The 19,798-nt window shown below is 47.9% G+C and overlaps 2 non-coding genes across 2 annotated transcripts; both read right to left on the reverse strand.

Moving 5' to 3' along the window:
* Positions 1 to 16,866: 16,866 nt before the first annotated feature.
* TRNAG-GCC (transfer RNA glycine (anticodon GCC)) lies at positions 16,867 to 16,937 on the reverse strand. The gene has a single exon. It is a non-coding gene; the product is annotated as a tRNA-Gly (tRNA).
* Positions 16,938 to 19,551: 2,614 nt separating this feature from the next.
* Positions 19,552 to 19,623, reverse strand: TRNAH-GUG (transfer RNA histidin (anticodon GUG)). Its single transcript has one exon. It is a non-coding gene; the product is annotated as a tRNA-His (tRNA).
* Between the last annotated feature and the right edge of the window lie 175 nt (positions 19,624 to 19,798).

The following is a 19,798-nucleotide window of genomic DNA, read 5'->3' on the forward strand; positions in this document are numbered from 1 at the left end:
TCTGGGCAGCTCAGTAAGTTTTTTTGCAGCGCGCTCCATGAATCTTACTAGGGCACAATTTAATTTAGTGTTCCTAGGGTCGAAACAGGCCAAAACTGCTGCTCTACAGCTTCTAATCATGTTTCTATTCCAGTGATGCTTGAGTGGGGCCCGTCTCTCTGTCAATAGTAGAGGGCATAGGCATATGATGTGTATGATGTCTTCATTTTGCATCCCACAAAGTCGGCATTGAACTTTTCCATGTTCTCTTTTCCATTTTGGCCAATGAGTCAACAGGTTAATAGCTCCCAGTCTCAGTTTTAAAAAACTTAGTTTCATCCGAGCACTAAACAATATAGTAAGGTACGGCTGTGGAATTAGCGAGGCATAAGATTGAAGGGTCATCCACCCATGGCTTCTTTTTGCAAGGCTGGCTTTGTCTTCCACTATTGATAATTGTTTAGTGCTGATTTTCGCTAGCCTTTTAAATTCCATCTGACTTGCGTGCAAGTTCCAGAGGTCATTTAGGCACAGGGTTTTTAAGCCTTTTGACCAGTATTCATGTCCTGCTCGCCATGAGTTGTTATCAATGCTGGCCCACAAATGGTATCCTAAACTTCCCTCCTTTGATAACCTCAATTTGTGACAGCACACGAGGAAAGACATGGCTCTGGCCAATCGTTGTTTGCAGATGCCAAGTTCCAACCTAATTTGTGCCGGTGATGTATGGTTTGGTAAGTTGAACACAGACCTGTAGATCTTAGTAATTATTTTATCCAGGTGGTCACTGTCCAATCCTTTTAAAGCTTCGCTGCCGTAAGTTAAGGTAGGAATGATTTTTGCCTGAGCCACTTGTAGAGTGGGTGCAAGAGTAGGGCCTTGTAGTTTCTTTTGAATTAGTCCGATTGCATAAGCAAGTGCCGTACCCTTCCTTTTTTGCTCTTCTAGGTGGGATTTGTATTTTCCGTTGTTGTTGAAAGTGACTCCAAGGTACCTTTGGCAGTTTGATTCGACAATGCTTTCATTGTTCAAAGCCCATGACAGTTTCTTAACTTTCCTTGAGTGCACCGCTAAAATTTTCGTCTTCCTGTTGTTGATTCGAAGCTCATTGTCGTTTGAGTAGTCGGAAGTAGCATCCAGAAGTCTTTGCATTCCGATCTTTGTTTTACTTAACAGTACCACATCATCTGCATATAGTAGATTTGTCAGCGGCAAGCCAGATAGTTTGGGAGCGTGGGAGTTGACCTTATTAAGGGCTTCAGGGAGGTCAGCTAAGAATAGATTAAAAAGTGTCGGGGCCATGACACAACCCTGTTTGAGGCCTTTTTCCGTCGGAATCGGGCGAGACAGTCTTGAGCCGTCCCCGATCTTAATTCTAACCCATGTGTCCTGGTGTAGGAGTTGTATGGCTCTTAGAAGGGCCTCAGGAATGTTGAGTCTGGACAGCTTCTGCCAGAGTTTACTTCTGTTGACATTGTCAAAAGCCGCTTGGTAGTCAATAAACCCCATATAAAGTGAACAAGAGCAGAATTTCGCTTGGTCAATTAAGCATGATAGGGTCATGAGGTTGACTGAGGTACCGGTGTTTATTGTGAAACCTGTTTGATTCGGAGGAATTATAGAGTTTTCATCAGCCCATGCCCTAAGTGAGTTGAGCAGCACTCCCGCAAAATATTTTGCTTCGTTGTCAATGAGTGCGATGAGACGGTAATTCCCTGGGGATTTTTTGTCCCCGCCTTTGAAGATTGGTGCAAGGATGGATCCACGCCAGGAGGGCGGTATGGTGTTGTTTTGCAGACATGTGTTAAAAAGGGGGCTTAGTTTCGCAGCCCAGAAAGTTGCATCTTCCTTGAACAGAGCTTGAGGAATTCCACCTGGACCAGGCGCGCCATCCTTGCGTCCCTTTTTTATTATTTTTTCAATTTCGTCCTTCTGGACTGTCGCAAAATTGACGTGGCTTTGGGTCGAGTGACGTTCTTTTGTTGGTGTCATTTTATGACCTAGCTTATTTAGGGAGTTTGAAGTGTTCAGGAGAGGTTCCAGGACAATCTCTGTTTGTGATAATGTGTCCATGGGAGGGAGATTTGGATGGTTAATGAGCAGTTCCTGGTCATTAAAGTGGGAAAAGAGAAATTCAACCCACTCTATTTCAAGAATGCTCGAGGAAGCAACTTTGGATGTGCGCCCAGATGCGCTATTGATTGTGCGCCAAAACCTGGCAGAGTTGTTTGTTTTAATGTCAGGCTGCAGTTTGACCCAAAACAGGTTCCATTGGCTTGTGCGTAGTTCACGTTTCGCTTTCTTGAGGTGGTTACGGGCCTCTCTCAATTTTATTATTTTAATGGGATCCATTGGATCAGCTTTTAAAGCCCGCCATAAGCGATTCATCGATCTTGTTGCAGATAGTATTTCAGAATTTGAGCGCGGCGTATACTTTTGATCAGTTTGACTTGTGTATTTTGTTGGTTTGGCGAATCTGTCAGTAAGTTCGGTAGCAAATGTTGACCAGTTGGCACATATATTGTCCAGGCACGTTTGGCGCTCAATTATTTGTTTGGCCTCTGCTGATATGAGTTGAAGATCCTTAAAGGAGCATTTGATGCGTTTGAGGTTGATTGTAAGGCTCTCAGATGGCATGTCCCTTACCTTTTTGTGTTGTGTGAGGCAAGTCCTCAGAATAATTTCTTGCGGGCAGTGATCACTTTCTGTTCTGTTTCCAAGACAGTATCCTGCTACTTGGTGGAGCAATGAGGTGCTGACGAAGGTATAGTCAATTAATGAAGTGCCTTTTTTCGATAGATATGAGAATCGAGGTGGCTTGTCGGCAGGAAAACGCCCATTTAAGGCTCTTAAGCCCAGATTTTCAAGGTTACCTTGTAGAGAACTTCCATGTGGATCGTCCTTGTGCCAACCAGGCTTGGCTTGTGGTGGAATCACCCAGATGCTATCATGTGATTTAGTGACCTCATTTTTTTGGAGGACTGACATTAACCACATGTTAAAGTCACCAGTGAGTAGGATTTCTGAGTTTAGAAAACCTGTTTGCACTCTTACTACTGACGCTGTTACTTCGTCTACAAAGGATTTCCTGGATGCTGTGTTTGGGCGGACGTAGGCATTCATGAAGATTAACCTCCAATTTTGGCCATTGTTCAAAGTAAGAGAGATTCCCACACATTGGAGGCGATTTGATGAGCCCGGCAGGTCCCAGGAGGTGACTGCATTTTTTGTCGATATATAGACTGCAAGACCGCCACTCCCTCTTCCTGGACGATTCAGTTTGTGCGCTGGAATATTTTGGGTTTTAAAGCCTTCTAGGTGCTGCGGTGCCGTAAGCCATGTCTCTTGTAGTAAGAGTATGTCGAAACCCCGAAAGTAGGAAATGGTAGCGTTGTCCTCGAGTTTGCTCATAAGGCCATTTATATTCCATGAACAGATTTTTAAAGGAATCTTTTCGTGGCAGTCCACCTTGCTGGGATGTCAACGTAAAAGGCGGGTTGTATTCAGGGCGCCAGCCAGCCATGACCATGAACCCACCTCGTCCTGATTCCTATTTATTGTGATCCCGTCTTCTTTTGCTTTCCTCATTGGGTGGACAGAAGTGGGAGTTATGTTGCATGCACCCCTGAGGACGGAGTAAACTGTACCCCTCCCTACACTTCTATGTTCAACACCACAGCTTCCCTGTAGAACGTATGGATAGCCCTCTTCCCTGCCCGGTTGTATCAGTATTCCCCATTGCTTGAAGGTGTCGATTTGCCCTAGAATTTTGTTCATTGCCTCTGCGGTTCTCCAGGTGATCTTTGTGGGTTCGTTTAATTGGCCTTGACATGGTGCAATGAATTCTACCGATATTATGTCTTGAGTGGTAATTTCGTCTGACAAACCTGACGCTTGTATCAGCTTTAAGATGTTACCCCGGTTTAGGATATCATGGCTGCCTTTAGACTTATATTCTGGATAGAAGAGGGTAGAGAGGTTGTCCCCACTCCGAACTGTGCTATTTGGCCTGGGAATTGCCTCTATTTTGTCCATGATTGGCAATTGCGCAATTTTTATCGAAGGACCCGTAAAAGGGATCTCGTTGCGCACAGTATCAGGCCTTTCATTATTTGCCTGACCAAAGTTCCAGTTTTCACTTGCTGGGAGTGCACCCTGTTGGTAGTTGACACGCTTTACTGTATCTTCCTGCTTTAAAATGGGGCCTCCAGGCGGCCTTGTCGCGAGACTCGGAGTATGATTCACATCTGTTTCATTCTGCGTGATGTGTGTGTTAGGGGGAGCCGAGTTGGTAGTGGTTTTTTGTTCTTTTGCTTCAATGAGCAAGCATTTTCCCGGGGGGACCGTTGGTGGTTTCTTTACTGTTGGCGAGCTGGAAATGAGGCTCTTCCTTTTGTCACAATCCTGGTTAATTAGTTGTGCTTCCGTTGTTATTCCTGGGTCAGAGGGATTTCCTTGCTCATCGTCTCCGGAGACACCAGGACGTCTAAGGCTGTTGAACATCGGGTAGAGGTTTAGGACTTGTTTGCTCCTTCTCATTTTATTACGTCCTTTCCGCTTCCTCTGTCTTTTGACTTTTCCCGCAGGGTTTTCCTCTTCTTGTTCAATTGGGGAGAGAGGAGTGGAACTAACTCTACTAGTGACCTGGGGAGATTGCTTTCCTCTCGTGCCGCCACCTTGCACCGTATTCTCTTCAGGTCGTGGGGAGATGACAGCTTCTTCCTCACTTAGCCTTGAATTAGAAACTGTTTTGGATTGACGAGCTTCGCTTGGATTACCGGCATCTGGATCGCTGCCATTCCCAGAGATAGGTGTAGCTTTTGCTATTTCTTTTAAGTCTGCTACAAGCTTTTCCATTATGCCTGGAAGCGAACAAAGTTTCTCCACTATTGGTGAGCAATCACATCCTTGCTGCGGGCGATCTACAGTTTCCTGGGCCCGTCTAATCAGGCTGTTTAGATTTGAGATCCTTTCATCGATTTTTGCAACATATACGGCAAGTGTATTTAGAAGGCTGATTTCAATGTCCATTTTATCAGCCTGGTAGAACATTGCGTCTGCTGACTTTTGAAGGATATCAAGGGCGGTAGCCCATGCTTTTTCTTGTGAGGGGACCTCGCTTTTGTCCTGCCTTGGAGTTGCTGGTGGCTTGGGAGGGCCAGGATTTGAGTTCCCATATGAATTCAACATATTTGCCCATTCCGTCGAATCGAGGTAGGAAAGCTCCTTCATGACACCCTCAGCATCTTCTGTGTTCGTTACGATTTCAGTGTGCACTGGCTCAGATTTGCACACACGGTATAGGTCCTGTTGGTTGCAACCACCCCCCCCGAGGGAGGTGCCTGGTTTTTCCGTCGTAAAGGTGGTGTTAATGCCCTTGATGAAATGAAGCGCAGATTCTCCGTTTTGACTGCACGGGATGCTGAAGCTGGCTTCAGGAAGCATTTGGTTAAAGTTTCCCAAAATGCTGGTTTTTTCTACCGCTGGTTCTATATCGATTTCCTTTGTGTTGAGGCCAACGCTGGATATGGATAAAGTGAGTCTGGATGGAGCAGATTTGTGGCGACACGCTCTCAGTCTTGGGGGAGTCTTCCTTACTGGGCTCCAGCTGAGCGCGGTTCGAACTGCCGTTAGCGGTTTGATGGAAACTGTGGTTGACTTGTAACTGCATTGAGGAGTCCTTAATGCCCCATCTGCTGCGCGGCCCTTGGAAATGATCACCAGTGGGCTTAGGGGGGTTGGAAGCCCAGTGATGTTCTTGTTGCTAGAAAAAACCGTTGACCCGGGGTCCTTTATGAAGTTGAATTTTGTTGTTATCTTCGGTTGATTTCCAATAGGTTTACTGCCCCTTGTATCAGGACGCTTCCTGGGGGCCTGAGACTCACTATCAATTGTGATATCGGTGTCGCTCAGCAGCAGAATAGGTGACCGTTCTGGGTCCGAGACTGTCCTCACGTCTCTCCCTTTGCTTTTCTTTTTCCTTTGGGGAGCCGTTGTCCTCACCCTGCCAGATCTCATCTCGAGGCAAAAAGTAGATGAGGAGCTTAAATGAGGAGAGGCTCACAGAACTGCTGCTGGACCTCTGCTACGGCAGAGCTTCAATCTGCTGCTACTGGCCACCAGTCGCTGGGCACAGGTCCCTTTTCACAAGGCCCAGATCGCTGGTCACTGGTCTCTTATGCCTACACGCCTCAGGCCGCGCTGGCTAGCGTTCAGGCATAAAACCCACAAACTTGTGTCCCTTGCCTTGTCCCCGCTTTCTCTTCTATTCGCCAGCCCGCACCCCCAGCACTCAGGGTGATGGCGACGACGGTACAGTCTTTAGCCTTAGGGCTCAGTTTTTAGTGGAGAGTGGGTGTGGGAGTAGGTGTGGTAGTTCTCCGCCGTGTCCCTGTCAACCCAAAAACCCAGAAGGCAAGCGACAGTTTTGGATAACACGAGCCTCAAACGCTGCACCCCTACCTCTTCGGGTGTGGTTAGGTCACGACGCGCGGTCCAAGGACTGGGTCCGACCCCTTGGAGCAACCTTTTGAGGCAGCTGGACTCCTCCTGCCAGTACCCTCAGCAGACTTGGCTTGGCTCAACACAGCAGCTCAGCACCACTCACACTATCTCCCTAGCGCTGTCTCTCTAGCGCTGTCATTCTCCCTGCCGTGGTACTGAAAGCACAGGGCAGCCGGCAGCTTCAGGGAGTTGTGGCCCGATTGGGGAGGGCCAAGTGGGGCCAAAGGCGGCCCGGCCGGCACGCTCCAGGTGCAGCCCGGTACTTAGAGGCTCAGAATGCTGAAAACGCCAAACGCCAAACCGCTGCCAACCAGCCTCTCACAGCCGGTCCGCTCTTCGCTCTAGCTCCGTGCTCCTCGAAAAACGCGGCAGGCCGGACTCCCCCAGTACTGAGGGCTTGCTTCACGCTTCACCTTCGCCCCCGACTCTCACCGGAGCTTCGGCCCTGCTCTGCTGCTCTGCTCTGCTGCTCTGAGGCTGCTCTGGGGCCGCGCACGCGATCGCCACCTAGCGGTCACCGGCAGGAACTGCAGTCAAAGCCCACACGGGCGCATATTAATATGGCTATTATGGCTTTTGATGTGGCGCAGATCAAGTCAACCCCACTCGGTATGATATTATTAGATGCAGAAAAGGCATTTGACCGAGTGGGGTGGGACTTTCTATGGGCCACATTATTTGCGTTTGGTATAAAGGGTCAATTCTTGAACTGGATTCAGGCACTATATGATAAACCCACTGGTAAAATTTGTTACATGGGCAAATGCTCCTCTACTTTTCCGATTGAACGGGGGACTAGACAAGGGTGTCCTCTATCCCCTTTATTATTTGCCCTTATAATGGAACCATTTTTGATTGCTTTACAAGGTAGGGAGCAGATCTCCCCTTTTGTGAATGGAGCAGACTCACTCAAAATAACGGTATATGCGGACGATATAGCGATATACTCCAATGATGTCGAGGAAGCGTTAAAGGGTATTTTAATAGAAGCTGGGGATTACGGCTCAGTATCTGGATTTAGATTAAATAGTACTAAGACTCAAATTGTTATGAACTACAGACCATCAAATCCACTACAAGGGGTATGTGACCTGGCTACATACTTGGGGGTAAAGATCTCTTCAGATGTTAATTTAATAGTGGCGTTAAACTACGAATTTCTATTAAAGGAAACAGGTATATTATTCAAGAAATGGCATAAACTACCATTAAGTATTATAGGCCGAATTAATTTAGTAAAAATGAAAATATTACCTAAGTATTTATATCTTTTTCGCTCAATTCCTCTACGGATAAATACTTCTTATTTTAATAGATTGGACGGAATTATTAGCAGTTTCATCTGGGGGTATAAGAAAGCCCGCCGCGCTGTCTCTCTTCTTAAACTTCCATTTATCCAAGGAGGACTAGGCCTACCGGATATAAAAGCTTACTATCTAGCTGCTTTCCTGACCCGTTTCCAAAGCCTAATAATTCCAGATAAAAGTATGTATTTCCACAAATTTGTGTTAGGCGAGGATGCTAAAATGTTCTTCTACAAAATAAACGACCCCAACTACTTTAAACGCGTTAAATTCAAGACTATACGCGATCTTGTCAACATTTGGCGTTCTATTTTGGTCAAATGCAAGACTTCTAATTTTCATCATAAAACCCCACTGTCGTTTAACCCAGGGTTACCTGAAATATTCCATGATCTATGGGCCCTTAGGTGGTCAGAAGTGGGTATTAAAAGCTTGGGAGATCTGTTTGATCATAATGGATTTTGCTCTTTTGAACAGTTGAAAGCCGGTTATAACATATCGGAGGGAGCCCGCTTTAAATACTTTCAAATAAGAGACTATCTGGTACGGAAACTAGGATTATTGAAAATTCAGGATTCAGATTTGTGGGACTGTATTTATAAAGAAAATGATAAAGCATGGATTAGTTTAGGCTATAAAATCTTTATCAGCCATAGAAACGACGACTCTGTCAAAATTTCAGAAAAATGTACTAGGAAATTGGGAATTACTGTGGCTCCTAATCTAATTAGTTCTTCACTAAACAGCCTCCACCGATCTATACACTCCTCTAATTTAAATTTACAACTATTCAAAACTATATGTCAACTATATTATACACCAGATAGGATTCTTAGATGGGCAAATAATAATAACTTTAACGAGCGCACAAAATGCCCAAAGTGCAATATGAGCGCAGCGGACATAACTCACATGTTTTTCTCCTGCCCACAATTAGGTGAATATTGGAATGATGTGACTGAAGTTTTGTCTACGAAACTAATTCGCTCTATTGACTTGACACCTGTAGACGTGCTTGTCGGTTATTCTGTGGGGGATAAAACTAACATTGACTTACTTAATATCGTACTCGCATGTGCGAGATTAATAATAGCAAGGGCTTGGATACAACACAACCCGCCGTCAGTTATGGAATGGTGGAGCCTAGTCAAGGAAATTTATCACATGGAATTTGCTTTGGCTACAACACGGGGTATTCAGGCTAAGCTGAAAGTGGAAAGGATTTGGGGATTGATAATGTCATGATATTTCCCTTCTTTTCTTTGTTTCTCTTTATGTCTTTTTTTATAGTCATGCCCTCTTCTTGAAGATACGTTTTATTTTTTGGATAAATTGATTATGGTTGCTTTGCTTTCTTCTTCGATGGAATAAGTGAATTTTTTATGTTTTTTCAAAATAAATTGTTATGTACTTGTCCTATGAGATGCAAATAAAAATCTTTAAAAAAAAAAAATGCTAACTTACATAAAACAAGTTAAAGCATGATTTTTATTCCAACAGTTGCGGTGGAACGCCCACTACAACACCCATTGCCTGCCCCTTTGCCTCAGTGGACTGCTGCGGTAAGGGGCATATTTACAAGGTGGCGTTACACCACATTAAGTGGCATAACAGCACCTTGCATATATAGGGTTTGAGAGCAATGCCGGAAAAAGTGACCCTCCATTAGTGTTAGAGGCTTTTCAATATGCGCCACTGTGTCATGAGGATAAATGGAAGTGGGGTAAGAATAATACATCTATAATTCCCTTTTTGTTCTTAAATTGACGTTATAGCCAGGTAAGTGAGAGCGAGATAGCCAGGAATGTTGACACTTTCGAGGCCAGGATCGGTAGAGAAAAAGAGAGTCACAGGTATAGGTAGGCAGAGACTTTGAGACAGAGGAAGAGAGAGAGAGACTTCTGATTGTCCTGATTACATTTCCACAGTGGCCCTGGCAAAGTGTCACTTTGCCTGTGATACTGCACCCATCCCACACCTGTCCATGTGCACCTCTCCATGCATGCACCTCTATGAGACTTTACCCATCCCACACCTGTCTCTCTGCACCTCTCCATGCATGAACCTCTCTGAGACATTACCCATCCCACACCTGCCTGCACCTCTCCATGCATGCACCTCTGTGATACTGCACCCATCCCACACCTGTCTCTCTGCACCTCTCCATGCATGAACCTCTCTGAGACATTACCCATCCCACACCCGTCTGTCTGCACCTCACCATGCATGCACCTCTGTGAGACTGCACCCATCCCACACCTGCCTGCACCTCTCCATGCATGCACCTCTGTGAGACTGCACCCATCCCACACCTGTCTGTCTGCACCTCACCATGCATGCACCTCTGTGAGACTGCACCCATCCCACACCTGCCTGCACCTCTCCATGCATGCACCTCTGTGATACTGTACCCATCCCACACCTGTCTGTCTGCACCTCACCATGCATGCACCTCTGTGAGACTGCACCCATCCCACACCTGCCTGCACCTCTCCATGCATGCACCTCTGTGATACTGTACCCATCCCACACCTGTCTGTCTGCACCTCACCATGCATGCACCTCTGTGAGACTGCACCCATCCCACACCTGCCTGCACCTCTCCATGCATGCACCTCTATGAGACTTTACCCATCCCACACCTGTCTCTCTGCACCTCTCCATGCATGAACCTCTCTGAGACATTACCCATCCCACACCTGCCTGCACCTCTCCATGCATGCACCTCTGTGATACTGTACCCATCCCACACCTGTCTGCCTGCACCTCTCCATGCATGCACCTCTGTGATACTGTACCCATCCCACACCTGTCTGTCTGCACCTCACCATGCATGCACCTCTGTGATACTGTACCCATCCCACACCTGTCTGTCTGCACCTCACCATGCATACACATCTGTGAGACTGCACCCATCCCACACCTGTCTGTCTGCACCTCACCATGCATGCACCTCTGTGAGACTGCACCCATCCCACACCTGTCTGTCTGCACCTCACCATGCATACACATCTGTGAGACTGCACCCATCCCACACCTGCCTGCACCTCACCATGCATACACATCTGTGAGACTGCACCCATCCCACACCTGTCTGTCTGCACCTCACCATGCATACACATCTGTGAGACTGCACCCATCCAACACCTGCCTGCACCTCTCCATGCATGCACCTCTGTGATACTGTACCCATCCCACACCTGTCTGTCTGCACCTCACCATGCATACACATCTGTGAGACTGCACCCATCCCACACCTGCCTGTCTGCACCTCACCATGCATGCACCTCTGTGAGACTGCACCCATCCCACACCTGTCTCTCTGCACCTCTCCATGCATGAACCTCTCTGAGACATTACCCATCCCACACCTGCCTGCACCTCTCCATGCATGCACCTCTGTGATACTGTACCCATCCCACACCTGTCTGTCTGCACCTCACCATGCATGCACCTCTGTGATACTGTACCCATCCCACACCTGTCTGTCTGCACCTCACCATGCATGCACCTCTGTGAGACTGCACCCATCCCACACCTGTCTGTCTGCACCTCACCATGCATGCACCTCTGTGAGACTGCACCCATCCCACACCTGTCTGTCTGCACCTCACCATGCATACACATCTGTGAGACTGCACCCATCCCACACCTGCCTGCACCTCTCCATGCATGCACCTCTGTGATACTGTACCCATCCCACACCTGTCTGCCTGCACCTCTCCATGCATGCACCTCTGTGATACTGTACCCATCCCACACCTGTCTGTCTGCACCTCACCATGCATGCACCTCTGTGATACTGTACCCATCCCACACCTGTCTGTCTGCACCTCACCATGCATACACATCTGTGAGACTGCACCCATCCCACACCTGTCTGTCTGCACCTCACCATGCATGCACCTCTGTGAGACTGCACCCATCCCACACCTGTCTGTCTGCACCTCTCCATGCATACACATCTGTGAGACTGCACCCATCCCACACCTGCCTGCACCTCACCATGCATACACATCTGTGAGACTGCACCCATCCCACACCTGTCTGTCTGCACCTCACCATGCATACACATCTGTGAGACTGCACCCATCCCACACCTGCCTGCACCTCTCCATGCATGCACCTCTGTGATACTGTACCCATCCCACACCTGTCTGTCTGCACCTCACCATGCATACACATCTGTGAGACTGCACCCATCCCACACCTGCCTGTCTGCACCTCACCATGCATGCACCTCTGTGAGACTGCACCCATCCCACACCTGTCTCTCTGCACCTCTCCATGCATGAACCTCTCTGAGACATTACCCATCCCACACCTGCCTGCACCTCTCCATGCATGCACCTCTGTGATACTGTACCCATCCCACACCTGTCTGTCTGCACCTCACCATGCATGCACCTCTGTGATACTGTACCCATCCCACACCTGTCTGTCTGCACCTCACCATGCATGCACCTCTGTGAGACTGCACCCATCCCACACCTGTCTGTCTGCACCTCACCATGCATGCACCTCTGTGATACTGTACCCATCCCACACCTGTCTGTCTGCACCTCACCATGCATGCACCTCTGTGAGACTGCACCCATCCCACACCTGTCTGTCTGCACCTCACCATGCATACACATCTGTGAGACTGCACCCATCCCACACCTGCCTGCACCTCTCCATGCATGCACCTCTGTGATACTGTACCCATCCCACACCTGTCTGTCTGCACCTCACCATGCATGCACCTCTGTGATACTGTACCCATCCCACACCTGCCTGCACCTCTCCATGCATGCACCTCTGTGATACTGTACCCATCCCACACCTGTCTCTCTGCACCTCTCCATGCATGCACCTCTGTGATACTGTACCCATCCCACACCTGCCTGCACCTCTCCATGCATGCACCTCTGTGATACTGTACCCATCCCACACCTGTCTGTCTGCACCTCACCATGCATACACATCTGTGAGACTGCACCCATCCCACACCTGCCTGCACCTCTCCATGCATGCACCTCTGTGAGACTGCACCCATCCCACACCTGTCTGTCTGCACCTCACCATGCATGCACCTCTGTGATACTGTACCCATCCCACACCTGTCTGTCTGCACCTCACCATGCATGCACCTCTGTGATACTGTACCCATCCCACACCTGTCTGTCTGCACCTCACCATGCATGCACCTCTATGAGACTGCACCCATCCCACACCTGTCTGTCTGCACCTCTCCATGCATGCACCTCTGTGAGACTGCACCCATCCCACACCTGTCTGTCTGCACCTCTCCATGCATGCACCTCTGTGATACTGTACCCATCCCACACCTGTCTGTCTGCACCTCACCATGCATACACATCTGTGAGACTGCACCCATCCCACACCTGCCTGCACCTCTCCATGCATGCACCTCTGTGAGACTGCACCCATCCCACACCTGTCTGTCTGCACCTCACCATGCATGCACCTCTGTGAGACTGCACCCATCCCACACCTGTCTGTCTGCACCTCACCATGCATGCACCTCTGTGAGACTGCACCCATCCCACACCTGCCTGCACCTCTCCATGCATGCACCTCTGTGAGACTGCACCCATCCCACACCTGTCTGTCTGCACCTCACCATGCATGCACCTCTGTGATACTGTACCCATCCCACACCTGTCTGTCTGCACCTCACCATGCATGCACCTCTGTGATACTGTACCCATCCCACACCTGTCTGTCTGCACCTCTCCATGCATGCACCTCTGTGAGACTGCACCCATCCCACACCTGTCTGTCTGCACCTCACCATGCATGCACCTCTGTGAGACTGCACCCATCCCACACCTGTCTGTCTGCACCTCTCCATGCATACACATCTGTGAGACTGCACCCATCCCACACCTGTCTCTCTGCACCTCTCCATGCATGCACCTCTGTGAGACTGCACCCATCCCACACCTGTCTGTCTGCACCTCTCCATGCATGCACCTCTGTGAGACTGCACCCATCCCACACCTGTCTGTCTGCACCTCACCATGCATGCACCTCTGTGAGACTGCACCCATCCCACACCTGTCTGTCTGCACCTCTCCATGCATGCACCTCTGTGAGACTGTACCCATCCCACACCTGTCTGTCTGCACCTCTCCATGCATGCACCTCTGTGAGACTGCACCCATCCCACACCTGTCTGTCTGCACCTCACCATGCATGCACCTCTGTGAGACTGCACCCATCCCACACCTGTCTGTCTGCACCTCTCCATGCATACACATCTGTGAGACTGCACCCATCCCACACCTGCCTGCACCTCTCCATGCATGCACCTCTGTGAGACTGCACCCATCCCACACCTGTCTGTCTGCACCTCTCCATGCATACACATCTGTGAGACTGCACCCATCCCACACCTGTCTCTCTGCACCTCTCCATGCATGCACCTCTGTGAGACTGCACCCATCCCACACCTGTCTGTCTGCACCTCTCCATGCATACACATCTGTGAGACTGCACCCATCCCACACCTGTCTCTCTGCACCTCTCCATGCATGAACCTCTCTGAGACATTACCCATCCCACACCTGCCTGCACCTCTCCATGCATGCACCTCTGTGAGACTGCATCCATCCCACACCTGTCTGCCTGCACCTCTTCATGCATGCACCTCAGTGATACTGCACCCATCCCACATCTGTCCATCTGCATCTCTCCATACATGCACCTCTGTGAGACTTTACCCATCCCACAACTGTCTGTCTGCACCTCTCCATGCATGCACCTCACATAAGAGATGCATTCCTCACTCAGTGTCTGCCCCTTTTCTGGACCTCTCTCTACATGTCCACCTACTTGCCACAACTCAGTGTCCAGCACCACTTTATGTGCCACATTTCCTCCATTTGTATACTCAAGGTGAGGCAGCCCTCTCGTTCCCGTAGACGCCCTCTTGGTGCCAGGCAACCCTCCGAAAGTGGCTTGAAGCGTTGATGGGCTGCACTCCTGTCCCTCCACGTGACAATTCAGTGTCCTGTCATTCTCTCGCTGATGGTCTCCCATGTCCAGCTATGCACACACTGCCTGCCACCCATATTACCTTCCTCCCCTGTGTCACTCTGCGCACACAGAGATTGGCACCTCTCAGTTCTTCTCCCTTTGACCTTTTGCGTACATCCACTCAAAAGGCTCTCCTTCGCAGGGCCGGCTGTAATGCTGGTGGCACCTGGTGCGACAATCACTTTTGGCGCCCCCGCGGTCCTTGGCCGCCTTCTAGAATTCTCTCTCTCCCTCCTGCAAAAGTGCCCCTCATCTCTCCTATCATAAGATATTGCTAAGCACAGTGCTCCCCTGAGGTCACAGCACCCCCTCCGAAAGTCAGCGCCCTGGGTGGCTGCACCAGTTGCACTGCCCTAAAGCCAGCCCTGCTCCTTCCCCATGTCCCTGTTGTCAAATTATAACTGGCAACCTATTTCTCCTAGTACTACCGTGTCTTCACACATGCACATTGGGTCTAGAACCACTTTCGTCCTCTGTCTCTCTACATGCACCGCTATGCGAGCATAAAGTGCCCTGAATCACTCTTGATCACCCTCCATACATTGTTTGTTTTTGCCCTGTACCTGCTGTATCTTTCCACTGCTGTTTTGGTTTGCACTGAGTTTTGTTTCCCTGCGCCTGGGTACTTTTGTCTGATTTTGCCAAGTATTTGTGGGGTTTGTATGCGGCCAAGTTTTTCTGTGTGACTTCCTGTGTGCACTCTGTATTTGCACTGCTGTTTGCATGCGGCTTTAGACCACTGGTTGATAAGCTCCCAAAGGAGTGGCATGCCTCACTCAGCCACACTCCAATGATTGACCTCTTTCCATGTCAGTAGGATCCATTCGCAGCCTGGAACGAGGCGAGGAATCTCCTCACGTCCCTTAAAGATGCTCTGAGTACAGCTATGGGTCATGGGAGACTTGACAGACGCGAAGACAAAAGATAAGAAGTAACAGTAGATGTTGTAACACCAAGGATAATGTGCTGCATGGCAAAACACGTACAATGCCCCAAAGGCAAGAACTATTGGTTATGCCAATGCTTGTTTTTTTGTGTTTGTTTACATGAGATCTACTAAACATCGAAAGCTGTCACGCCAGACATACAATTGGGCTTCTAATCATTCCCATCATGTGTGCTCCCATGTATTATCCGCCTGAGTCGGCGTGTCACACTAGAGGTGCTCCTGGAGAACCATGATTTACACAGACTTCTGTGCTGACTCCTATAGGGTTTTGCAATACGTCAATCACCAAGACGCACAAATCTTGATGTTTATTAAGCCTCAGAGTGGGGGGGTCATAAGTGTCACCTCAAGAAGGCAGAGGAAACAGGCAAAGGATGGGAAATAGCGAGATACGGAGGAAAAAAGACAGAGGTAAAAAGGCGAGAAAGAAAGAAGAAACTAGGTGGGGAGCAAAAGAAATATGGACACAGAGAATGAAAGAGAACGGCGGAGAGAGAGAGCAGGGAAGAGGTGACGAAAGACTCGATGAAATAGAGAGAGATGGACATATTGCAAAAGAGACTTGGAAAAAGACGGGTAGAGAGCTAGAAGGAGAGAACGAGAAACGGGGACAGGTGTAAAGGGACAGCTAGAAAATAGAAAACAGAATCTAGATGAGTTTTATTGAGAGTGATCATGTGTTGGCGGGGTGGAGTTGTGTGGACCGGATGCCCCACCTCTGACTGAGAGATCTCTCGGTGGCTCAGTGCCTCAGTGTCTGAGCACTCTTAACGCAACATCACTTTTCTACAAAAAGCTTTGTGAGTTCGTTACTTTGTTACAAACACGGGTACAGTCGAGTTTGAGGAGGGGCGTTAAAAATCAGAGTTTACTGCCGAGTGCTTTAAAAACTCCAGTACGTGGCATAAAGTGTGGCATTTCGGAAATGGCTCCAAAAATGACTTTTAGGGAATCATGTAATGCAACTAGTAAAACTTCCTAAGAAATATAGGTCTAAATTTATAGTTCACATTAATATTAAAATTGTAAGGCAATTCATAATACTCACAAAATTATCAAATAAATATACATACAAAAAAGTAAATCTGCATTGGCCGGGAATCGAACCCGGGCCTCCCGCGTGGCAGGCGAGAATTCTACCACTGAACCACCAATGCTTAGATTATAATATTCAGTCTCAGGATAAGTATATCTGGGTACGGTTCCATCCACAAGTATTGCATACATTTAGAGATGGCTATATATTTTTTGTGCTCAGACCTGGGCCAAGCATGAAGCTAAAAACAGCAAAGCCCATATATAATGCAGCACCTTGCTTCATATGAAGAGAGCAGACAGGAAACTCACAGTAGTATATCAAGTTTTACATGTGAACCTGCAATTCTTCATGCTATATGTGCACATCAGAGTGCACAATCAGATGAGGCTCACCTGTTGCACATGCTGAAACATTATATGTAAAGCAACAAAGCTGTACACAATCCCAATAGAAAGAAACAAAGGTGACAAACAGCAGGTAATGCGTTCCTAGGTTTTGTTTGTGCAACGCTTGCGGTGTGCTTGCAAAATCTCCTGTGTTAAAAATTAAAAATAATCTTGAAAGGGCTTAGAGCTTGACCATTATTTACCTTTGCTTAGCATCAGCTGGCTCCCATCCATGTCACTCTTGTTTCCTTGATTCCTATTGGCCAGCTCCTACTCCTCACCTCCGTCTTCCTCCTACGCTTCCAGTCTTCACCCTGCTGTGGAGCTTGAACCAAGTACTGCTTCTGTTGGCCAGTGTCCTTCCACTGCAGACTCCTGCAATTACTCTTTTTTGCTTTTCAGGCCATCTTCTTCATCCCCCCCCCCTCCCCCACCTACCACCTAGGTCAGTGCTGACCGCGTCATATTTCTTTCTTTTTTTTTCTTTAAGCCATGTTGTGCAGCATGTAAAAAACATCAACACACCCAATGGATTTTGCATTGGTGAAACCTATTGGCTTTGCCAAAGCTTTTTTGGGCTTTGAACAGACAAGAGTTCACACACAGTAGCAAATTATCCATCTGTGAGAAGAGGCACAGATCGCATGCAGCAGACTGGGGTACATTATTATCTGAATTGGCCATTACTATGATGACTGAAGGTACAATATACAGGTTTACTTTCACAGGTTCTGCTGACTCACTGAAATGACTTAACCTCAATGCATTAAACCTAGTGCATACGTCAGAATTAGATCTGGCTTGAGCTGGGACTCACCCACCATCAGTAGTGGCTGGCATCTATGGGGAGTGGTAGGGCGGGCAAGTGGGTGGTGAGTAGTGCACTATCGCACAAAAAAAAACACCTGACACGGCATCCTTCTTGCAGCGCGACCTCCTCCTGTTGCAGTCCGGTGTTCAGACAGGCCCCAGCCAACTGCATTAACCAATCCCGGGGCTCTCTCACCAGCTTGAGAGAGGTGCCAGGATTGGGGGAGCAGACTTTCTTGACACTCCGGAAGACACTGGAGCCCTGCACTTGCTCTAACTCAGCTGCCTTAAGACAGCTGGGTTAGAGCTTTCAAAGTGTGCATGTGTGGCTGCTCATCTCAAGACGGTCGCCCAAAGAGACATTCGCACTTTGCAAAGTGCTCAAGCAGTCCACGTCCCTCCGTGCTGCCGTCACTGTGCAAACCCCGCCCCGCCCTGACCCTCAGTTCAGAAGAGGGGTTGACAAATAAAATGGTAATAAATTAACTTTATTACCATTTTATTTTTCATCTAGTAGGAGCCTTTGGGGTATTTTACTTTGCGGACAACGCTCCTCCTCTCTAACGAAGTAACCATGCCGCCCAGCATCCATCCACTGCCAATAAATATTTTTTATTTATTTTTACCATTTGTTAAGCGCACTGTTACCGGGCAGGTGTCCTGGCGCTGAAACGATATACTTTCTCCATACGATGTTCATCCCTATAGGTCAAAGAGCCATGTTTTGATGTTTTTCCTGAATATCATTAGGTCAGTGCTTTGTTTTAGGGGGAGGGGCATTTTATTCCAGATAGCAGATGCTCCGGAGATAAAACTGCGACCTCCCCATCGAGCTTTCCTAATGCGATCAGTCTTATCAAGCCATTTGTATATAGATATAGATTTCTGATAATACTACTTCATGATTTTGTCTTTTTTATGCTTGTATACACTGTCTGGGCATTGGTTGCACCTCATTAGTACCAGTTTAACACACAAATATAGCAATATGGAACAGAAAGTCAGTCTTTGCAATAGGTCTTCCACTGCACTGCAACATGCATTGTTGCATTTTTAGTAACTTTTGAACCTGCTGAGCTAGAAAAAAATTGGGGTTGGGGGGTTAAAATCTGCAAATTAATCAACAGAATGAGGAATTTTGCAGCAAATGTATAATTATGTAAAAATAGCCGCTGCCTGCACAATTGTATACAATTCCAGTAATCTTCATTATAGTTTCAGCTTCGGCTGAGCTCATCACAAGCCAATAATAAAATAACATTGCAGAGAAGGTGCTTTAAAGCAACGAATTTTTCTGCATCCCATAAAAAATTTAAATCGTTTTTTTCACTGTTTTGGCCAAGAAAAAACGATTGTGTATAACAGTATATAAAATGTAAATTATTTTGAACGACCTCTGTTTGTAAAACTTGATCGTTTCACTGGTTGGCGAATGCGACACTAGGTGATAAAAACTATTACATCAGCAAGTTTTTGTCATATTCCACGTTTATAAATAAAAATATCGCCCAACTGCCGTGACATTGCCACCCGCAATGCCGTGACCCGGATTCGAACCGGGGTTGCTGCGGCCACAACGCAGAGTACTAACCACTATACGATCACGGCGAGCTACTTGGACTCTGACGTCAAGCTCTCTTCAAGGGTTAATAACCTTGATCTTGTCACGTGCCGTCTGGTTTTTGTGGGTGTTATATGTTGAGGCACTGGCATTTCGCCTCCTCTTCCACTGGTCTATTCACTCTTCCGTACCTGTAACGTACACAAACCAGTACCAGGCACA

The sequence above is a fragment of the Lissotriton helveticus genome, chromosome 12 (genome assembly GCF_964261635.1).
Source record: "Lissotriton helveticus chromosome 12, aLisHel1.1, whole genome shotgun sequence".
In the NCBI taxonomy this organism is placed as follows: domain Eukaryota; kingdom Metazoa; phylum Chordata; class Amphibia; order Caudata; family Salamandridae; genus Lissotriton; species Lissotriton helveticus.